The sequence below is a fragment of the Marmota flaviventris genome, chromosome 5, assembly GCF_047511675.1.
Source record: "Marmota flaviventris isolate mMarFla1 chromosome 5, mMarFla1.hap1, whole genome shotgun sequence".
NCBI classification, from domain to species: Eukaryota; Metazoa; Chordata; class Mammalia; order Rodentia; family Sciuridae; genus Marmota; species Marmota flaviventris.
Genome location: NC_092502.1, coordinates 1734392 through 1747848, shown reverse-complemented (window position 1 = coordinate 1747848; position 13457 = coordinate 1734392). Strand labels below are relative to the sequence as shown.

General features: G+C 47.4%; 1 protein-coding gene across 4 annotated transcripts in view; it reads right to left on the bottom strand.

Moving 5' to 3' along the window:
* Nucleotides 1–5556: 5556 nt before the first annotated feature.
* The window catches only part of Snap47 (synaptosome associated protein 47), a 74377-nt gene continuing 66476 nt past the window's right edge, over nucleotides 5557–13457 (bottom strand). For 3 of the 4 annotated variants that reach the window (XM_027922414.2, XM_027922418.2, XM_027922415.2), the window contains one exon: nucleotides 5557–13217. The gene's annotated coding sequence lies outside the window, so the exon portion shown is untranslated. The remainder of the gene's footprint in view (nucleotides 13218–13457) is intronic. The other variant, XM_027922416.2, reaches the window with a different exon arrangement.

Below are 13457 nucleotides of genomic sequence, written 5' to 3'. Positions count from 1 at the left end.
CAAGCCAGAAGTGACCAGGCATAGGGTACCTGGCCCAGTATTCTTCGCGGGGTCTGTGTGAGCCCTGCCCGCCATTCAGTAAAGCTCTGGCAGGAGGTGGCCTGAGTCCCTCTCTCAGCAGTACAGATGGGTATGGCTGCACTGTTCAGAACCCACCCAAAGTCTGAGGGCTGGAGGTGGGGTGCAGATGTGAGGCCCACCTCTCATAGGGAGAAATAAAGGGGACACTACATGTCAGGGTCTTTGCTCCTCGGTGGGTAGGGGCAGCAGAAGAAACAAGAGCTGGACCTCAGAGGAGCAACTGCACCCCAGAACCTTCCAGGAGAGGGAGGAAGAGGCTGCAGCTCATGCAGGTGGGCTCTGGGAACTTGAGTCAGTTCTTGTTGATGAAGTGCTGGACCCTCTGACACTGCCCTCCCTCAGAAGGCGGGGCTGTGCATTTCCAGGGTTCCTTGAGGGCAAGGTCTGCTGACATGGTTCTGTGTGGCCTAGGATTGTCTTGATTTTAGCACTACAATCTCAAGTCCTGGAAAATGCTCCTGAAGTCCTGTGGCAACCCCCAAGCTAGGAGTTGAGCAGGTCCAGTGGATACCACCCCACACTCTCTCACACATCCTGGTACACATGTGCACACAGGTATTCACACACACAGACCTGAGTATGCCCATCACAATTGTACAAACACATATACACACACACCACAAGCACACACACCCCAGCACACAATCAAGTATACAAACACCTGAGAACACACTTAGGTAAGCACACGTCAGCACACTCCTCACTCTTGCACACCCCCCCCCCCCAGTACACTGGCCTCACCCTTGGGTGTGCTAGTGCTCACCAGAGCCTGGAACCCTGACAGTCACTGGGGGAGGCTCTGGGGACCGCCCAGGAAGCCCTCACACCACCTCCTCCCAGGCTCTATCTACCTGACCATACCTACCTCTGCTGAGGCTGGAGAGGCCACTCTGCACTGGGAAGTCCTGGGACTTGTGCCCTGCATTTGTCAGCGTGTCCCCTGGAGCTGGGACCTGCCTGTGCAATCTAGCAGTTCCCCGTCAGTGTGGGTGCAAAGGTCACTCAGCTCCCATGCCTCCTGGCCCTGGGCAGGGTTTCGCCAAGGGATGGTCCTGTCCTCCCATACCTGGACAGTCAGTTCCCTCCCTCCGTATGCTGGGCTCGAGATGCAGGAACCCCCACCCACCAGTCTTGGACACCCTTGCTCCACTCCCCTTATTCCCTTCCTAAGCCCCCACCATTGGACGCCCTTGCTCCCCCGGGGTCTCTACCCCAGTCCACCGTCCCACGGTGCCCCTAAAGTGGACACCGTGTGCCTGGGGCCCCTCCTCTACTCTATACTGCCACGGTGGGTGGATGCCCTTGCTCCCCTGGGCTCCCGGGCCGCCCAGCCAGTGGCCTGATCCATCCTTGGGATTTGAGGGTGTCCGCAGGCAAATGAGCGATAGGCCTCCCCACAAAGGACTCTGTGGACTCTTTACCCGCCGGGTGTGCAGCCAGGGCGGTGTTCAAATGGGCCTCTCTCTCTCTCTCTCTCTTTTTATCAGGCTCCAAACATAAGGAAGAAATTAATCTCTGAGGAGGTATCATTTCCAAATCTAGAGATTCTTGTTTTGGAAACGTCTCCTTTGGAAAGCAGAGAATTGCGGAGACTCATATTTATTTGTTCAGGCAGTGTGCTCTCCAGGACAGCCTCTGGAGACCAACATCTGCTTCTCATGAGAGCCAGGGAGTTGTGGTGCCCAGCACACTGGCACCGCATCATGCAACCCGCTGGTCCACCAGGCGGTCTGTCAACAGCCCTCACTGCTGGTCACGGCAGAATTTCAGCCACAGACTAGCTCTGCCTGCTGTACAGCCTTTCCTCTTACCAGAGGTTGTGATTTCCAGGGTTTCAGTTGGCCACTGTCTGAAAATATTAAGTGGAAAATTCCAGAAATGATTCTTTTCTGAGTAGCATGGCAAAATTTCACACTCCCTTGCTCTGTCCTGCTCATTTGGGATGTGAATTGTCCCTTCGTCCAGAGTCTCCATATAGTATATGCTACCTATCTGTCAGTTACTAGGGAGCTGTCTTGGTTATCAAAGTAACCATGTTGGTGTGTAGGGGATGTCAAAGAGAAGTCAGGAAGTTCTTCCTTGAGGCAGAAAGGTGAATGTTTTTGACTTAAGCAAAGGAAAAAAATGAATATGAGGTTGCAAAGATCTACCATAAATTGTTAATCTCTTACTGGGTCTGATTTATAAACTTCACCAGTTATGTGTCCACAGGAAAAACAGTAAAGCTAAAGGGAATGTAGGGAGGAAAGGAAAAGGGGAAGCACTGGGGAAAGAAATGGAGTAAGTTATATTCATGTAACATAATCATGTATTCATATGTTGCCATGAACCCCATTATTATGTATGATTATAATGTGCTAATAAAAACCAGGAGAGCTAGAGTTTGGTACTATCTGAGGTTTCAGGCTCCACCAGGGATCTTGAACATATCCCTTACAGATAAGGGGATGCTGTATGGTATTTCACAGTCAGATGAAGCCAGCCAGGGAGGGGTCATCCTGTCCCGGCACCCCAGCACATTCACTGTGGGGCCACAGGGAAACTCTTCATTTCCCCACCCAGAAGGCCACCCTCTCCTAGATGCAGCCAGGGACCTGCCCTCCTTGTGCCCTGGTCTATGGTTCTCCCTCCTGAGAAAAGCCCTTGTGTCCAGATCCTTCCTCTCTGGACACCAGCCCCCTGAGCCCAAGACAGCTTCTTTCCCCTCTCAAGGAGCCGGGTGGGGGGAATTGAATGATTTCAAAGCCAGAAAAGTCAGATTCTTCTGGAGCCCAAACATGAGCTCTGTGAGGCCAGGGGCCTTGTAAGATGTAGTCCCAGAAGCCCCCATATCTATTTTCCCCCAAAGCAGAAGCTATGTTTCACATAGCTCGAAACATCAGAAGTATATTCTCTTAACTCCCAAGGCCAGAATTTGATATCAAGGTATTGGCAGGCTGTGTCCTCAACTGGGGTTCATCTGGGGCTCCCCCAAGTTCATCTAAGTTGTTGGCATAATTCAGCTCTTTGTGGCACTAGGGCTGAGGGGTCTCTAGCTACCCTGGATGTCAGGAAGTGTTTCCTTGAGGTAGAAAGGTGAATGTTTTTTACTTAAGCAAAGGAAAAAAATAGATATGAGGTTGCAAAGATCTACCATAAATTGTTAATCTCTTACTGTGCCTGATTTATAAACTTCACCAGTTATGTGTCCACAGGAAAAACAGTAGCCTAAAGGGAATGGGGGGATGTCTGTGTAGGGTGTCCTGACTCCAGAACCTCCCTGGACCCATGGTCTACAACATGAAGTGTGCGAGAGCCAAAGGCAGTTGGGAATGGATTCCCCATACATGGGAAGGACTGAGGTGAGGTGAGGCAGAGAGAGCTCAGAGACCAAACCCCTCATGTCTCCATCTCCTCCCCACTTTTTCCTCTGTTGGGATTGATGTAGCCATGAGGCAACCTACACCTCTGACCAGTGAACCAAGCATGATGTCCTCCTTTAAACCAGCCTGCATGCTGGGCACGATTCCGGGGCCCACAATTCCTCTGTCTCTTGCTGACTTCACAGCCGTAAACACATCTCCCACAACATAAACCATTAAATTAAAAACATGCCTGACATGTGGAACAAATCCTGACGTCTCTGTGCACAGGCTATGCATTTACTGTCTTTTCTCACTGAGAGTCGACAAAGCAGGAAAGCCCCTCCTCTCCCTGGCCTGGAAGTTGCTGTGGCTGCTGAAATCACTCTGCCCGGGAGCTCAAAGCCAGCAGTGCCCTTGGAGGTGATGAAGCACCAACTGCCTCCTCAGCAGAGATGAAGGCACCAAGGGGTGGTCCCACTTATGGCTGCACTGTGTCCTTCGTCTCCTGCTGACACCATCATGGAAGCAGGGGGTGTCTGGGAGCCTGCCAGCTCTGAGCAGCTCCTGGAACAGGAGCAGCCTTCAGGAAGAAAGTTTACCACATCTCCGTCAGCCTCTGAAGCCACATGAGGACAGGAGGAACTGCGGAGAAGTGGCCCACACAAGCTGGGTCTGGGTCAAGGGCTTTGCCTAGTTGGGTCAACTAGTCTTCCGAACTGTACATGGGAGGCAGGGACATCTCCACATTACAGATGCAGAAACAGATGTTCAGAGAGAAGTAACTTCCTGGGGCCCACAGTCCATGTGGCACAGCTAGCATTAAAGAAAAAGGCCTGATATACACAGGAGAGCCTTGGGTTTTTGAGAAGGCTATAGCAGTAGAAACACAGTCAGTTTGGGCTGAAAAGGTACAGCGGCAGGACCAAGTCAAAAAGGGGTGGTGCAAGTGAGAGTGGCAGCCAGAGCATGGCCTCCTGGGTGGAAGAAACACAGAGACCCGGAGGTTCTAGCCTGGTGCCCACAGCTCTTATGAGTTATCAACCCAATACAAACTAAGTGCTGGTGAAAGGTTCTGCAGATGTCATCAAGGTCCTGGATGAGTGGATCAGAGACAGGAGAGTCCCAGTGGGACTTGTTACACCAGCCCCTTTAAGACCAAAGTGTTCTCCAGGTGGTTGCAGGAGAGACCAAGGTCTGCAGCAGGAGGAGGAAGATTTGTGCTGCTGCTAGTGAAAAGACAAGGGGACAAGGGTCGAGGACATCCAGGGTAGCTGCAGGGGATACCTCATCCCTACTGCCACAAGGAGCTGAATTATGCCAACAACCTAGATGAACTTGGGGGAGCCCCAGATGAGCCCCAATTGAGGACACAGCCTGCCAACCCCTTGATATCAAATCCCGGCCTTGAGAGTTAAGAGAACCCATTTCTGTTGTTTCAAGCTCTGCAATTTGTGGTAATTGTCAAGGTCACCCTGGGAAGTGAATACAGAAGTGGTGAGTGGCTGTAACAAATGTATAAACAAAGTGGCTCTGGAACTAGGAAGATGAAAAAATGGAGACACATGATGGAAAAAGTCTAGGCTACCTTGAGCAGACTGTTGGTAGAAACATAGATGTTAAAGACTCTGCCAGTGCCTTCAAAAGGAAATGAGGAATATGTTATTGGAAACTGGAGGAAACTTGTTATAAACGGCAAAGCAGTTGATTGAAATGTGTCCTCCTGTTGAGTGGAAAGCAGAACTCATAAAACATATACCTGAGGAGATTTCTATGCAAAGGGTTGAAGGTGTGGCCTGGTTTCTCCTTGTGCTGTTTATAGCAAAATACAAAGGAAAGAGATAAATCAAGGACAGAACTATTAGGAAAAACAAGTGAAAATAGCACTTAACAACTTGGAGAAATTCTCAGCCTGTCAGGGAGCAAAGTTGTTAAATTAGGATATTCACTATTAATAAAATGCTCTGGAGAGAAGGCCAGGGTGGCTGGAAAAATGTGGTGATTAGTTGTGGCTCATGGTGTACACAGCCATCTCAACAGAAGCAGTAAGAAAGATGGGGCTTCCTGGGAAAGGGCTGTAAAGAACTTCTTGTCTAATGACATTAGTGCCCATGATATGCACAGGAGACCTACAAGAGATTTGAGAATGTTTTATCATCCAATACACAGGCAGCTTGGACTGAAAGGTACATACAGGATGAAGCAAAAAAGAAATGTTGGATTTCCAGAATCCTACAGAAAGGAGAACAGGCTGATAGAGCTGGTGGGCTGTGGACAAATTCTATCCTTAAAGGAGGAGAAAGAATGACTCCAAGGGTGGAATTTGGGGCCCAGAGGATTATTTTCAAGGCCTTGAAACCTAAAGAAATTTGCTCTGCTGATTTTTGGACATTGCTTGGGATGGATGACTCCTCCCTCCCTGCCTCCTCCTCCTCCTCTTTCTTCCTTCTCTTACTTTAAAAGCAGTTGTAGGTTCACAAAATTTGAGTGGAAGATTCAGAGTTCTTATATACCCTGTTGCTATGACATTCACACAGCTTCCCCCAGTGTTAAAACAGATCTTCCGTTAAGCAGTACATTGGGTACAGTCACTGAGCCCACATTACATTGGGGTTCATCCTAGTGTTTTTACTCTTTGGGTTTTGACCAATGTGTAGTACTGTTGTTGCCCTAAAACCCCTCTGTGCTCCCTCTCTTCCCCACAACTCCGGGAAATCACCCATCTTATGTTCCCCTAGTTTTCTTTTCCACAATGTCATGGAGTTAGAATCACACCTGATGAAGCCTTTTCAGGTCGACCTCTTTCCCTTAGGCTCTTCCATGTTTTTTCTTGGTTTAATAAATCCTTTCTTTTGAGGGATGATTAATATTGCATTGTCTGAATGTATGCAGTTCATCCATTTGCTTACTGAAGGATATCTCAGTGGCTTCCAAGTTTGGGCAATTATGAAGAATGTGCATGCACAGGTTTTGTGTGGATATTAAGTGTTCAATTCATTTGGGTAATCACCAAAGAGCATAATTTCTGGATCATAGGGTAAGAGTATAGTTAGTTTTGGAAGAAACTGCCAAACTGTCTTCCAAAGTGACTGTACCATTTTGCATTTTCACTAACAATGAGATTTCCTGATGTCTGTGTCCTTACCAACATTTTGTGGTATCTGTTTTGGAATTTGGCTATTAGAATATGGGTGTTGATTCTGTTTCTACTAACAGTCTGTTTAAGGTAGCCTAATTTTTTCCTCATTGCTTTAATCTGCAATTCTTTAACGACATGAAATTAGAGATGCTGAACAACTCTTCATATGCTTATTTGCCATCTGTATATCTTCTTTAATGATGTATGTTAATACACATTTTTAATTACATTTTTCATTCTAATGAGCTTTAAGAATTCTTTGTGTATTATGGATAATAGTTCTTTATCAGACATGTTGTTTTGCAAAGACTTTCTCCCAATCTGTGGCTTGTCATCTTTGTCTCAAGTGTCAATTGCAGGGCAGATTGTCAACTCATTCTTTCATGGATCATGGGCTTTGATAGTCTATCTAAAGAGAAGTTCTTTTGTTGTTTTTATTGTTGTAACAGGGATTAAACCCAGGGTACTTCACCACTGAGCTACCTCCCCAGCCCTTTTTATTTTGAGACAGGGTCTCAAAATAATCATAAGTTACTTAGGGCCTCACTAAGTTGCTGAGTTTGGCTTTGAACTTGCACTCCTCCTGCCTCAGCTTCTCAAGCTGCTGGGATTAGGGGCATGCACTACCTCGCCCAGCAATTTGAACAGCTTTTAAGAATCCTATCAAGGTAAGTCTACTGACAACATACTCTCTCAAGTTACTTGTCTGTGGATGTCTTTATTTACGTTTGAAAGATAATTTCACAGGATAAAAATTGGTGGATTTTCCACTTTAAGTATTTTGCTCCATTCTCTTCTTGCTGGCGTGGTTTGGGAGGAAAAATCAGATGTCAGCTACTCTGTAACTATCGAGTGGTTTCCCCCCTCTGGCTTCTTTTGAGATTTTAAAAAAATATTTGATTTCCCTTGTTTTATTTTTGAATACACTAGGTATAGGTGTAGTCATTTGGTACTTCTCCTGCTTGCTGTTCTCTGAACCTCCTGGATATATATCTTTGTGTCTGACATTAACTGGAGGGAAATTCTCAGTTATTACCGCCTCAAAACACTTTGTTCCTTTCTTTATTCTCCTTTTAATATTCTCATATGTGCATGTTATAATTTTGTAATTGTCCCACAAGTCTGGGTATTCCATTTCTGTCTCTTTTTCTTTCCTTCAGAGTTTTCTCTTTGCCTTCTATTATGGAAGTTCCTATTCTCATGTCCTCAAGCTCACAGATTCTTTCCAGTCTACTGATGAGCCCATCAAAAGCATCTTGATTTCTGTTAAAAGTCTTTGATTTCTGGCACCCTTTTTACTCTTAGAATATTCGTCCTCCTGCTTATATCATCTGTATTTTTACACGCTGTGCACTTTCCGTGTGTCTTTGTCAGCTTTTTGGCTGCTGTAACTAAAGGATCTGACCAATACAACTGTAGGGGAGGGCTCACAATTTCAGGGGTCTTAGTCCAGAGAAGGCCAGCTTCATTCCTTGGGCTCGAGGTGAGGCAGAACATCATGGCAGGAGAGGGTGGTGGAGGAAAACAGCTTACGTCACGGTGACCAAGAAGCAGAGAGACTGCACACCCCAAATACAGATACATACCCACAGCCATGCCCCAATTCCCACCTCCTCCAGCCACACTCCTATCATGGGATTAAATCACTGATTGGGTTAAAACTCTTACAACCCAATCATTTCTCCTCTGAACCTTCTTGCATTGTCTCACATGTGAGCTTTTGGAGGACACCCTTAGCATAGCTATCATAGTATTTTTGGAAAGATCTTGGTCTGATAATTTCAAAATTCCTATTATCCAGCTCGGTTCTGATGCTAGTTCTCTCTTTAGTCTTTCCTTTTTTTATTGGTGTATTATAATTATACATGATGGTGGGATTCATTATTCCATATTCATACATGCACATGAATGTACTTCTTTTAGTACGTAATTTTTTTTTTGTTGTTGTTGGAGGGACTTTATGTGCTAGGTAAAAGCAACTGCTGCACACAGGATTTTGGCAATGTGGTGTAAGATGTGGGGGAGGGAACTATTCTATAATGATTAAGTCTTGGTAAGTCAATGTCCCTGGTTCATGGACTTCACGATTGCTTCTCAGCACAGACCCTGTCCCCCAACAACCTCTCAGGTAAGATAGAATGGTTGGAAGGACCTGTAGTTGGATACTTCCCCTTCCCCAGGTCAGCCAGGCCTTTGTAGAATGGTTTCTCTTGAGGTCAGAGCTCAAGAATAGAATGCTCTTGTATACTTCAAAAATTTGGTTACTTAATATTTTCCCTGAGGAAGCCCCAAAGGGATCTTTCTCCAACATTTACTGTGAGAATATGATTGAGCTGCTAAAGGTGAACTCACAAAAGGCCATGGTCTCCCCTCTTACCATGTCTCCTGCGGTTTTATCTTTCAGGATTGAGTACAATGAGGCTCCAACAATTTGTCATTAATGGTGCAGATTTTCCTACCCCAATTTGGCCTCCAGAGAAAATTCTGACATGAGTTTCTGCTCCAGGAAGAGGGAATCTGTCTTTGCTGTCTGTTGCCAGCAATCATGGCGGCAGTGTTGGCCCTGTGACCTCATTTCCCTGAGAGATCTAGGAAAGTCTGTTCAAACTTTTACTTCTTGTTAGGCAGAGGGATAACGCCAAGGTCCTCAATGCATGACTGCAAAGGGAAAGCCCAGTGGCTCCTTTCTAATTTCTATTTTTTCCTCTCATCATTGCAGTCATATGCCAGTTCCACCACTGGATTTTGGTAGCAGACATGTTTCTACAAGTCGGGTTCCACAGGTTCATGGATGAAAGGGTTTTGCCCCAAGGAGAACAAACCCAGCAAATCCTTACTAACAGCAGACTCAGGAGACCACAACCCAGAGTGTGACATTCTGTGGCAGTGAATGGACATGAGAGACCCTACACCACAGCATGAGGTTCTGTTCTGTAAGCACACAGGGGAGACTTCATCCCAGTGATACTGAGGACACCCGCCACTCACAGCATGAGGTCCTGCATCAGGGAGGTGTCAAGGGATGTAGGACACCCTATGTGTCACTCTGATCCGGGTCCTGGTAAATGGATGGGGAGCCATCCAAGCCAGAGACGTGGGACAGATGTGCATCCCTAGGTGGTGGGATGCCAGCAGAGATGAGTTCTCTGCTGTTGGTCAGAGGAAGTTAAGTGGGGCTGGGACTCACTGCCAACATGTTCTCTAACTGCGGACCACACGCTCTGGGTTGCTGACAGTGAGCTGCACATGCTGCTCACGTGGGGTGCCTGGCAAGAGCGTCTTCTCCATTAGTACTGTCATGCCTGGCAGCATCCCCAGCACTGCCCTACTAGTGGTCTTCCCACCTGCAACTCCCATCTCTGGAGCTGGCTTCTCCTTGTCTACCCAGGACCAAAAAGTTTCCTGTCAGGCAGTGTCCTTTCAGGGATGAACTAATGGGGAAAACAGGTGGTAATACCTCATATAGGAAACAGTCTATGGGACACGAGAAAAAGGGGTCAGTTTGAGCCTAACACCATAGTCTCCAAATGTCTGCATTTTACACTATTGTAGTCCTAGACCTGCTCTTCAGGCTGGCTCTTCCTGTGTCGATCAGATCTAACGAACTTACAGAGAGGCTCTAAGGAAGACTCTAGAAGATGTAGGTCCTGGGGCAGGTGCACACCGCCTGTCCGTTTTTTGTCAAAAGTGCACAGAGCTCTCCTTCCACAATACCAGCATTTGATTAACAGAAATGAGACATTCAACAAGGAAGGACCCGGGTCCAGGTGGGACAGGCTGGTGCCCTCCAGGCCTCCTGGTATCATACTGGCACTCCACGTGTAGCCTCAATGTTCTCTGAGAGTTGTTTTCTACAGCCTCTGCATCTCTGACACTCATCCCAGGGCCAGCTCAAGTGCTGCCTCTACAGAAGACTTCATCCTGGGATTCCCAAGTAGAGTCCCTCGAGTCTGGGATCCTCAATGACCCAACATGTGGTTTTCCAGTCACCACAATCCTATCCCTATGGCCACTGCACTGTCACATACTGGAAGAGGCAGCCCATGGTCCAAACAACTTCCTGCAAGGTACTCCTGGGGCCCTACCTGTCATTATCTGAGGGATACCCACAATACAAGCTGCTGTACCCTGAACTTTGAAGGGTCCAACACCTGCTTTCCCCATGCCCACGCTCAAAGTACTAGCCATACCAAAGGTGAATTTCTGCCACCTGGGAGCTGGCTTCTTTAGTGGCAGGGTGTGGTCAGGAGTGCCCATGCACAGGGTAGAAGCTCTACCAGGGCAGCTGTGGTTCTGTGTGCAGCTCCTCCCCCGCATATCCAGTTTTCAGAGGGTTCCGAGAGCTGAAAAGACAACGTGGATGTAGAAATCTGCGGCCAACCTGAGAACTGACTGAGCAGAACTTCTGCTGTGCATAGGAGGTCCTGGGTGTTGGGAAGCACCTCCAGGAGCTGGAGTATGGTGCTTTCTCCTAGAACACGAGAGGAATCACTGTGGGTGGCACTCCACCTCCACTCACCGGGCCTTTCTCAGCCTCTTCCTTTTTTGTTTTTATTTTTTTTAAACCTTCATTTTATTTGTTTTTTATTTTTTTATGTGGTACCGGGTATTGAACCCAGTGCCTCACACATGCTAGGCAATTGCTCTACCACCAAGCCACATCCCTGGTCCCCTCTTTTTTTTTGTTTTTAATTGCCACAATAATGGCACCTATTGCCTTAGTGCCTGCTGAAGGGGGAAAACACCAACATTTCAGTATGACATTTCAGAACAAGTCTACCATGTGTAATGGTCAGATCAGGGGTAATTAATATATCTGTCTCCTTAAACACCATCAATTCTCTGGGTGAGAATACTCAGAATCACCTCTTCTAGCTGTTTTGCAATATGCTACTCACTAGAGTCACTCTACCATGCAAGAGAACACCAGAATCTTTTCCTTCTAACTAGTTTTGTTCCTGTTTTCCTACCTTCCTTTTGACCCCTGGTAACCACTATCCACTCTACTTCTGTGAGATCAGCTTTTGCAGTTCCACATGACCAAGATCACATGGTATGAATAAAGAAACTATGGTGTGTATACACAAAGGAATATTATTCAGCTCCCCCCAAAAGATGAAATCCTGTCACAGCAATATGGATAAACCAGGAGGATGTCATGCTAATGAAATGAGTCAGGCACAGAAATACAGGCACTGCCCATTCTCGCCCATGCAGAGACAAAAAGCTGATCTCATAGGAGTAGAGAGTAGAATGGTGATCACTAGAGGCTGGGGACACAGGGGAGAGGACAGATGGAGGGAGGCTGGATAGCAGGAACTAAAACACAGCTGGAAAGGAGAAATCAGCCTTCATGTTCTACAGCCCTGACAAGTGACTACAGTTCACAACAGTCTATTATCTATTTTAGGAAGAAGAAGAAGAGAGGATTTTGAAGTCTCCTAATACCAATAAATAACAAATGTTTGAGGAAAATGAAATACTTATTGCCCTGATTTGATGACCACACTCATATACATGTATGAGACTGTCACACTAGAGCTCACTGTTAGCTTTCCACTGCTGTGACACAATGCCTGAGGAAAACAATTTAAAGGAGGAAAGCTTTGTTTTAGCCTATGGTTTCAGAGGCTTAGTCCACGGTTGGTTGTCTCTGTTGTTTAGGCCTGAAGTGAAGCAGAACACCATGGCTGAAGAGTGGAGGGAAGGAGCTGCTCAGCTCATTATTGCCAGGACGGTGTGAGGCAGCAAGAAGAGGGGTGTGGTGCTGAGGTCAAGATGTACCATTCCAGGGCACATACCCAGGGACCAACTCCCTCCAACTAGGGCCACCTCCTACAGCTCCACACCTCCCGACACTCTACTCGATTGGAATTCCTCCATTGATTAATCCACTGGTAAGGTCAGAGCCCTCATGATGGGATCACTTCCCAAAAGGCCCCACTTCTGAACACTGAAGCATTGGGGACCATCCATACAGGAGTGTTTGAGGGACATTCCAGTCCAAACCATAACACCCACAAACATGCAGTGTACATTAAATACACAGATGGGTGACAGTGGCCTGCTGTGATGTGGCTTATGAAAGGACCATCTTTCTCTCTCCCAGGGGCCCCCTGGGAGAGGTGTGAGTGTCCTAAGACATAAAACATGAAGGCCAAGAGTAGGATGCAGCTGCAAAACCTATTTTAAAACTAGCATTTCTGGGCTGGGGATCTAGCTCAGTTGGTACAGTGCTTGCCTTTCATGCACAAGGCCCTGGGTTCAATCCCCAGCACCACAAAACAAACACCACCACCCCCACCGCAAAAAAATTATCACTTTTTTCCTATTACTGGAGAGACCTCGGGTCTGTCCAGAAGACAGAACTCTGCACTTTTTGTTAAGGGTGCTGTCACTTCTCTCTTGGGGGCAAAGGCCAGGCAGGTGTTTGCTGAGTGCTCTGGAGGTGTATTGGACTTCGTAACGCACGGGGAGCGACAAGAGCTGTCCACCAGAGGAAGCCAGAGCAGGATGTGGTGGTGAGTCTGTGGCTGCAGTTCCCACTGGGGGGGCTTGAGTGTCACTCCCAGAGCGTGCCCGTGACGCTGTGATGGAAGGGCAGGAATGTGCAGTCGTGTTCCTTCAGGAGGACTTGGGTATTGCCTTAGTGCCTGCTGAAGGGGGAAAACACCAATGTTTCATGTTGGATAGCTTGGGCTGCAGCCCTGCAATGGCAGCACCAGGCTGGGATCTCACAGCTTCAGGGACAGCAAAGATGGTCATACTGTGACAGGGCTCTGCCTCCATGCTCATGACACCCAGGAGGAACCTCATGTGTACAGTGGCTCCCTCCTTCGGCTGCCCATCCTGGGGCAAGGTGGGTTCCCAGACAGGACTTCAAACACCCACAGCCC